The sequence below is a fragment of the Solanum tuberosum genome, unplaced genomic scaffold (assembly GCF_000226075.1).
Source record: "Solanum tuberosum cultivar DM 1-3 516 R44 unplaced genomic scaffold, SolTub_3.0 scf00022, whole genome shotgun sequence".
NCBI classification, from domain to species: Eukaryota; Viridiplantae; Streptophyta; class Magnoliopsida; order Solanales; family Solanaceae; genus Solanum; species Solanum tuberosum.
In genome coordinates this window covers 968,476-977,639 of record NW_006238948.1, presented here as the reverse complement: position 1 = coordinate 977,639, position 9,164 = coordinate 968,476, and positions in this window count along the sequence as shown.

The following is a 9,164-nucleotide window of genomic DNA, read 5'->3' as shown; positions in this document are numbered from 1 at the left end:
AGGTATGAAAAATCTTAAAATTTGAAATATTTTCAAAAATAATTTTTAAATTTATTTTTTTTTGTTTGGGGGGGGGGTCTGATTTGGTGGTAGGAATAAAAATATATTTGAAATTTTTCTTTAAACAAAAATTGAATGGAGAGAGTCGGGTACGGGGTATGGGTATGGTAAGAAAAAAAAAATTAAAGGATAAAGTAGATTTTTGAAAAATGTTTTCCTCAATTTTGGAAGGGAAGTCATTTTTCTTAAATTTGAGGAAAATGAGTTAATTTGAAAATTATTTTTAAAACATTTTAAGCCAACCAAATATGGGAAAATTGGAAAATATTTTTCACCATATTAAACACACCCGTAAAGATAGACAAATTGTTGTCATTTTCTATATTTTTGTTAGCTTAATTGGTTGAACAGAAAATAGATATACATGTATATTTTTTTCTATTATATTAGAAAAGGGCTATTTCAACATGGTAGCTTAAAGTCAATAAATTTCAAGTTGAGGGTATATTTGACTTTTCAAACATTTTGTTATACGTGTCTTTCATCTTTTAACTAAATGGACACGTAGTCTATCACATAAAGCTACATTTATCTTCTTCCAAAAAAATAGTTCCTAGATCTTCTACATCTTTCTACTGGAATAGCAGCATTAAAATAGTAACAACAATTGTTTCTCTTCTCTTCCGACTCTCTTCATCACACAACACAAATGTAAAAAGCTCACAGAGGAAAGAATATAAGGAGGATTTGCAGAGAGTAAAGGAAAAGTTGAAAGGGCGTTATTATTGTGTTACATGAAAAAGAGATTTTCATATATTAGTTAGTGATAGAAGTAGTTACAATTAGTTAGTTAGGCACATAAATCAAAATAACAGAGTTAGTTAGAATTGAATCCATTTTAGTTGTATTTTCAATTCTATATAAAGTGTAATACAGTTCTATACAAGATATGAAATGTACATATCATTTTCTTCTCTTCTTCTCTCTTCTTCTCTCTTATTCTATTCATCTCCATTGATTGCATCCTCAAGTTCTCTCCTAGACAATCTTTCGATCCTCGAATTTTTAAGATTTCTGAAATCGAGCCACTATCCAGTAATATTGGTATCAGAGCTACTCTTTCCTCGGCTACAATGGTGAAGGGTACTCGATCCAATGGAAATTCAAGCAATGAGGCTGCTGAAACAGTGGAATTACGTGATATGATGCAGCAATTAATCACACAAGTAAACACTTTGACTGGGAAAGTTTCATCGCTGTAAAAATTAGATCAAGCAATGATTGATTTGAGGAATCAAGTTACAGCTGATGGAATCAGAGGGGAACAATCAGAAGAAGGGGTACGCCGAGAAAGAGAGAACAATTTTCACTCTCACCATTCTAATTTCAGTCGATGGTCAAGGATGGAGTTCCTGAGGTTTAATGGAGAAGATCTCAGATCTTGGTTGTTTAAAATTGACAAGTTATTTTCCATGGAAGGAGTTCCAGCAGAGGAGAAGGTAGGAGTAGCTGCTTTACAACTAGAGGGTGAAGTTATTCAGTGGCACCTATGTTTTATAAGGTATAGACAGTTTCTTCACCCTGCTACTTGGAATGAATATGTGATGGCTATGGTCGAAAGGTTTGGGACTGATTTTGATAATCCCATGGAGGAGATCAAGAAGGTTAAACAGATGGGGCAGTGTGAAGGAATACCAAGCTGTATTTGAAAGGAACTTGACAAGGGTGAATTTGTCACAGGAAAATGTTATCAGTTGTTTCATTGGAGGACTGAAGCATGAATTGAATATTGTTGTGAAGGTGACCAACCCCACTACATTGGCCCAAGTTTATAGAAGTGCAAGTTTACAAGAGGCTTATATAGCTGCAGTTCGACAACCTGCGAAAATAAATTGTCAGGTAAATTCAAGAAGATTCACAGATCAGAGAAATTATAATAGCAAACCTATTCTACCTACACCTGGATTTGGGGGTTCTAATTGGTCTAGAGGAATGAACAAGAGAACATTAAACGTAAAGGAGATGAATGAGAAATGATCAAAAGGATTATGTTATTTCTGCAATGAGAAGTACATTCTTGTACACAAGTGTAAGACTTCCAAACAGTTGTATCTTTTAGAAATAGATGAACCAGGGGAATTCCAAGAAGGGGAATGTCTGATGGAGGAACATGAAAGACAAACACATGAGGAGGGACCTAATCAAATGGAATTGGTCCAACATGCAGAACATATGGAGATATCTATGCATGCACTAAATGGATCATTAGGATACAAAACATTGAAAGTGACTGGTTATCACTTAAAGAAGGGGATAAACATTTTGATAGACACTGACAGTTCTCACAACTTTATTGAGCCTGAGTTGGTTGGTCAACTAGGATGTGAGATCAGATCTACTTCACCTCAATTGGTTGCTGCAACAAATGGCTACATGAGGGTGGACAAGATGACCATTGTTAGTTGGTTACTCCAAGGAGCTGAATTTACAGCTGATTTCTTATTGTTGCCACTTGGATGTTGTGGAGTAGTTTTGGGGGTCCAGTGGTTGCTCACTTTGGGAGATATAAAGATGAACTTCACAAACTTGACCATGAAATTGTGGTACAAAGGAAGGAAGCATTTACTCAGGGGAGCTGGCAACCAGGTGTTAACTATTGGTGCTGGGAAGTTAGCAAAACATTCAAGTAATCAATCTCAACTTTGTATGATTCAAGTAATGCCAATGGGAAGTGAAGAAGTGAAAGCACATGATATAGTCAATGTGAAGGACATGAAAGGTGATCCTAGTCTTTTAGCCTTATTAACTGAATTTAACAAATTATTTGAAGAACCTGCTAGTTTACCACCTTCAAGAGGTGTTTTTTATCATAGAATTGTGTTGAAAGCTGGGATTGAACCTATGAACAAGAGGCCTTACAGATATCCTTCAGTTAAAAAGGATGTCATTGAGGGGTTAGTTCAACATATGCTAGATCAGGGGTTAGTTCAACAGATGTAGTCCATTTGCATCTCCAGTTGTATTGGTTGGGATAAAAGATGGGTCATGGAGACTGTGTGTTGACTATAGGGATTTGAATAAATTCACTGTGAAAAACTAGTTTCCCATACCTATTGTTGAGGATCTCTTAGATGAGTTGGGAGGATCCAGGATATTTTCAAAAATAGACCTGAGGTCTGGATATCACCAATTCAGAATGACATCAGATGATGTACCAAAGACTGCTTTCAGACCTGAGGTCTGGATATCACCTTGTATGGTCGACCACCCCCTCTCCATTTACCTTACCTACCAGGGGAATCATCTTCAGAAGAGGTTGATAGTACATTAGTTTGTAGGGAACTAAAGTTACAGATTCTTAAACATCATCTGAGTAGAGCTCAATTGAGGATGAAACAACAAGTTGATTCTCATAGGAGTGACCGAAATTTTAATGTAGGGGATTGGGTTTACTTCAAAATCCAATCTTACAAACAAGCCACTATTTCCAACCATACTTATCATAAGTTGGCTGCAAAGTTCTATGGTTCATTTCAGATTTTACGGAGAGTTGGTCCAGTTGCTTACACTCTCTTATTACCTAGTTCTGTCAAAATACACCCTACTGTGCATGTTTCTCTCTTAAAGAAGTGTAATGAAGTGCCTACCCATATTTCTTATCCTCCTACTATTGATTTGGCTTGTCCTCATTTCCCTGAACCTGAACTAGTGTTGCAACAAAGGATGGTCAAGTGGGGTAACAAGGTTGTTGCTCAAGTGCTGGTCAAGTGGTGTGGTTTTCCTGCAAATAATGCCACTTGGGAATTTACTACTATTTTGAAGACCAGGTTTATCCAGTTTGATCCTTGAGGACAAGGATCTTCTATTGGGGGGGGGGGTACTGTTACATGGAAAAGAGGTTTCCATATATTAGTTAGTGATAGAAGTAGTTACAGTTAGTTAGTTAGTTAGGCACAGAAATCAAAATAACAGAGTTAGTTAGAATTGAATCCATTTCAGTTGTATTCTCAATTCTATATAAAGTGTAATACAGTTCTATACAAGATATGAAATATACAGATCATTTTCTTCTCTTCTTCTCTCTTATTCTATTCATCTCCATTGATTGCATCCTCAAGTTCTCTCCTGGACAATCTTTCGATCCTCGAATCTTTATGATACCTAAAATCGAGCCACTATCCAGTAACATACTGCTTCCTATTTTCCATGCTTGTAATTTTAATTTTACTCTGAAAAATAAATAAAAATTCAACACCTTTTTACAGTAAACATGTACCGAATGACCCTTAATTATCTTTGCTTGGTCTCTCGAAATTCTCAACCCCAAAGTAAGGATACTAATAATAATAATAATAATAATAATTGTTGCAAAAATTTTAATGTTATGATGATGTTTTTCTTCTTTTCTGACCAAATGGATAGTGCGGGAGAGAAATTGGACCCGTATCTTGGCCAGGGTAACCCAGATAGAGATGAACCTACAACCGGTGCTTGTAGTCATGGCGTGGTGATTCCAGTCTCTCTTGTCGTGTGGTAAGAATTAGAAATTTGAGCCTCAGTGTTTCGTTTGCTGATAAGAGTGTCGATAACAATCTTGTTACCTCCATAAGGTAGGAGTGAGATTACACTGGTCTTGTTGTTGTTGCAGTTGTGAACTTCGTATGTCGATAAACACATGAAAATTTCTCTGTTATTAAAGAAAGAAAGCTTATCTCAGAGATAAAGAAAGGGTTGTAGAAGGTAGAGGGAAACACTTCAAAGGTTTGTTGCTCCTCTCTGCAATGCTTGTGATTTCAATTTTTGCTGTGAAAAATATAGATTGAATAGCTTTTTAAAGTTAACTCAACTACCAAACGGCCACCTAATCTTTGCTTGTTCTCTCGAAATTCTCATCCCCAAAGTGAGAATTAAAAGTAGTAGTAATAATACTAATAATAATTGGTGCGAAAGTTATGAGGTTATGATGATGATTTTCTTCTTTCTATGAGCAAATTGATAGTGTAGGAAACAAATTAGACCTGTATCTTCGCCGGGCAACCTGGATGGTTGCAGGGTAACGCCCTATTTGCTAAAGCTAGCATCTTTTATAACATGTATTATAAACTTTGTTCTTTCCTAATGGATTTGTTCCTTTTACTCTTTTCTTCATTTTTCGTTCAAAGATATTATTTCTGCAATATACAGACACTACAATAAAAAATGCTTTTAGTGGAATTTATTTAGTGGCAATAAACAAATTGCCACTGTACATCATATAAACTAAACAATTACCGGCATTTAAACTTTAGCCGGTATACCAAGTACTTTTCACCGGCAATTAAAAATAAATAGGGTATAATAGTTTTTTCCCCAAATCATTTTTCACTGAATTGATTTTATTTTTTTTACTTTTTACCCCGATTCCTTTTTACTTTGAATATTCCTCCGTCTTCTCCCTTCAACGAAACTCAAATGGTCAGCAATGAAAATCAACACCAAGGCGGCAAAAATCGGCACAGCAGCGGTGGAGTTCGGCACAGCAGCGGCGGAGTCCAGTACATCAGTGCTATTGATGAGAAGAAAGACGAATCAAAGTCGTCGACGTCTCTTCACAAGCTCACCGTCAGCAGTTTGTATTCATATTAGCAAATTCATCATCACCGATTGCCTCATACTCAATCGGATTGAATTCGAACTGTACTGTCATGCCGTTTGGTGACTACTAATATCCATTTTATTCAATTGTTGGGCCTTGTATGGGTGTATGTTCTAGAGTTCTATCTATGCATGTGTTTCTGTATCACATAGTCTGATCTTGTGTCCAATAAAATTGGTGCAGAATTGCAGATAGCAACCAAATTAGTTGTTGTGGAGTTCAATTTTTGATCTCCTATTTGAAGGTAAATAACTAAACTTAGTAGTTAATTGAAACTGTATTTATTCATATAAAACTCAAATTTTTAATTACTAGGCTAAATCTTTTCATGATCTCTACTGCCGAAGTCAAGCTAGTGAATCATTAGAGTGTACTTTTACAGTTTTATGCAGTGAACTTGAGACTCCGCACACTTATGCAAAATCTGATATTCAAGTTCCTAATGTACCTACATTTTTTCACTCGTATTCCTTCTAGAAATTCGATGAACATTAACATAGGTATTGGTCTGCTCCAACTCATTTGCACACTGTACAACTGTATTTCATACAATGAGCAATTGTGAATAGAGGATATATATTCGCAGAAGGACTAAGTATCACTTTGCTTGTAATCTTCTACATTTCTGTATGTTCTATTGATGTTACTTTGGGTGCTGAAGTTAGAAGACCAAAATATTGGGCATGAGTAACCTGTATGTATCTCATATTGTTATGGCTTGTACTTGTTTGCATTCCTAGTTCAATCTCGTTATGTGTCAATTGTTAATGTAATACCATTTTGTGTGGGTTCATCATAAATCAATTAACTTTATGTTGGTTGTCAATCCATTGGATCCCTCCTCCTTTATCCAAGCTATTCTCTGTCATTCTTAGTGTAAATGTCTTATTTCTTTATCAATCAAAAAGGGCTCTTAATAGAAGTCAAGTATGTTAAACGAGTGATTCTGTTTATTGCAAGAATTGGATTATAGAGGATCCTAATATAGGAATAATGTAATTTTATTGTTTCACTAGGTTAAGTGCATTTAAGAGATCAAGATGGAGGAGGTGTAAATGCTAATGTCTTGATGGAGTATGTTGAATTTCAGATTTTTTCGAGTCAAGGCAAGTGAAACTAACTAAAACTGCATGTTTTCTTTATATATAGGCAGTTCTTTGATTGAAGGAATGAAGAGCAGACATGAGGATACATCACCATGATGAAGAACTTCCTTCAGGTTCATTCGTAGCTACTTAGTGACCTTTCCAAATGTGTCAATTCAGAGCTCAATCTTAATATTCTCCTATACTGTGTTAATTACAGCATCACAAGTTGTTGTATCCGAGTTTGTATGATAGTGGTGAGGTTGTATCTACTGCTTTTGATGGTGCTCTTTGAACAAAAATTCTTATTATTGATTAAGGTAGTTAACTTGAACAAAAATTCCATGATTGATGGTGGTTGCTAGTTTTAAGTATCAGAACCAATTGTAAACTACTACTGCTTTTCCTATTTTAGTTTGGTAGTTGCTTAGTTTCAAGTCTCACAACCAACTGTAAATTCACATTTTGTTAACTGACAATGACATGGAAATAAAAGCTGGAAAATTACTACATTGGAGAATTGTATCAGTCAAGTAGATTACAAATGTTTTGGTGTTAAAACTTGTTAATTGAAGGGAAATATATTACACTAGGTATTCAAGTGCATGATGCATAGACTATGTCTTGCTTTTTTCCTACTTTTGCTAAATGACTTATTTGTAATCAATATGCCCCCTCCCCTGTTGCTTTAACCATACATTATTCAACAATAACTTTCTGTGGGCATTGACTACTGAATTATTAAGTGCAAAAAATTGGTTTCTGCTCTGCAATCTTTTCATTTGCTGCTTCTAGTGATGCTTGTCCTCTACTATCAATATTATGTGTGTTCAACTTGTCAAGTACAGGTAATGTGTATTAATTTTTTTTAAAAGGCATTACCTCAACCAATCAATTGGAATCTCCCTTCTTTTTGCATCTATTATAGGCCATGTTTCTGAGAGGAAGAACATTGGGATTATGTCAGGTATGTCTTTCTCCAAATCTATTTCCTTGTTATACTGAATTTGAGGCCATTGCCTTTGCTATGTCACATCATAGTCCTTCTAGGTAACACTAGGCCTGTAGTAATTATCTCTGCAAAATCATGTCTTTAAGTGTGCAAGATGCTATGTACCATGTGGGTTTTGTTTGATTTTCTAAGTTCTATTGAATGTATGTTGAAAATTTGGATTTTGCTATGGCTTGTGGGAAACTTAACAGTAAACACCTAGCTCTGTCTGTCCAAAAGATACTACTATTGCTTGGTTATATGTGTAATGTCAAGCTATTGATTCTTGTTTTATGCTTCTCAATTCTGAGGTTTGTGGTTTTATTGGACTTTTTACATTCTGAATTTCATTTGATTTACTAATTTCTATTGAATATATGTTGAAAGTTTGCATTTCGATAGTTCTGTGATGGGGGAAGGCTCGATGACTTGTTTTTCTATTGTGATGAATAAACATGCTAATCTTTAGATATATGATTTCGACATAAAGCCTACTCATGCTGATACTCATGTTGATATTCTGCTTATACATCAAGCTTTATATGCTTGAGCTTGGGTACTACCGTTTTCTATATGCTGCTTAGTTGGATCTATCTTATTTCTGTTCTCTTCAAAGAGAAAATTTTGAAGAGAAGATTACTCTAACTTGAGACTTTACTGATAGAATTGGTTGAGCTTTGTTATTTATTTTATTGGGATCACACAACTCAAACTTTTTACTTGTCATTCAGATATGTGATACGAAAGGGATCACTTACCAAAGTGATTATTCTGAATCTATTGTTGGAGATTGCAAGTAAATTTGCAATCAACTCTTCTTCTTTTCTTAGTTACATCAATAAATTAAAGTCTATTTACTGATCAATAGATGGAAACCTTTTAGCTATGTTATAAAGCATAAGCATTTTTCTACTTAAAGGATAGCTAAGTTATCTACCATACAGATAAAGGATAGTAGTGGCTAACTCGATGTTAATTAAATAACTAAATTTACAATGTAATGGCATGTATTAATTAGTAACTTCTTACGAATAAATACACTAGAAATTTCTTTCCACCAAGACCTCCATAGCAGTGGCCTTTATAAGCCAGATTATCTTCTAATTATGGAAACCCGTAACACTGTCTGGAGTTTGATGGTAGCTCCAGTCATAATAAGACAGACTATTTTGCTCATGTTGATATTCTGTTGATATTCATGTTGATATTCTGCTTTTAGGGTTGGTACTCATGTTCATATTCTGCTTATACAAAATGTTGATATTCTGCTTAAACATCAAGTTTTACATGCTTGAGCTCGGGTACTACCATTCTCTATTTGCTGCTTAGTTTGATTATAATTTCTTGATAAGTCATATGTCAAGCATTGGAGTATAATCAACTAGTTAAAAGTTACTATGAGATAATTAATATTTTCTGAGATTTTGCTTGACGGTAAATGTTTCCTGAACCT